Below are 688 nucleotides of genomic sequence, written 5' to 3' on the forward strand. Positions count from 1 at the left end.
CTCCTCTGCTCTGCGCTCACTCTGCATGCTGTTACCAGAGCAGGGAGCAGCAGCGGTCAAAATACCTCAGAAACTCGAACAAATAAGCTTTAACAAGGTTTTAATAAGTTAAACATTAGAGGTACATGAAAAAATGTGCACATAACGAATGAAACTAAATAAATAAATTGTGTGCATGCTGGTCTTGAAGCCTAGTCTCCCACTCTCTTGGTCCAACACTCTACCCATTGCCCTATTGGAAGCTTGCTATGAGCTAAGCTGCGCATTGCATAACAACCGTGATGGGCTTTTATACTGAGGAGGTGGAGCCTCACCCAAGGGTTGCTAGGTAAGGGGCTGAACGCAGGTTCTGGTGGGTTGTCATACGGCTTGTGACATCACAAAATAACGTAAGTATAAAACTTGTCGTTAATATACATTAAAAATGCATTTACTTACAGTAAATATGCCCCTGGGTGCATTTTTTTGTTCTAGGACTGTTTTTTAAAGAAGTACATACCCAAAGTTGAGTTAAAAAAACCTTTAAAAAGTTAATTTTGCATAATAGGTCCCCTTTAAAGAAGCATCAATAAAGCAATTATAAAACTGTTTATTGGAAAACTGAAGCGGTGCATTCTGGGTACATGACGGATTTGATTTGTGACGAGAAACAAAAGTTTTCCATGTAGTTGCTCCAGTTGACCACTAG

The sequence above is a fragment of the Austrofundulus limnaeus genome, unplaced genomic scaffold, assembly GCF_001266775.1.
Source record: "Austrofundulus limnaeus strain Quisiro unplaced genomic scaffold, Austrofundulus_limnaeus-1.0 Scaffold595, whole genome shotgun sequence".
NCBI lineage: Eukaryota > Metazoa > Chordata > Actinopteri > Cyprinodontiformes > Rivulidae > Austrofundulus > Austrofundulus limnaeus.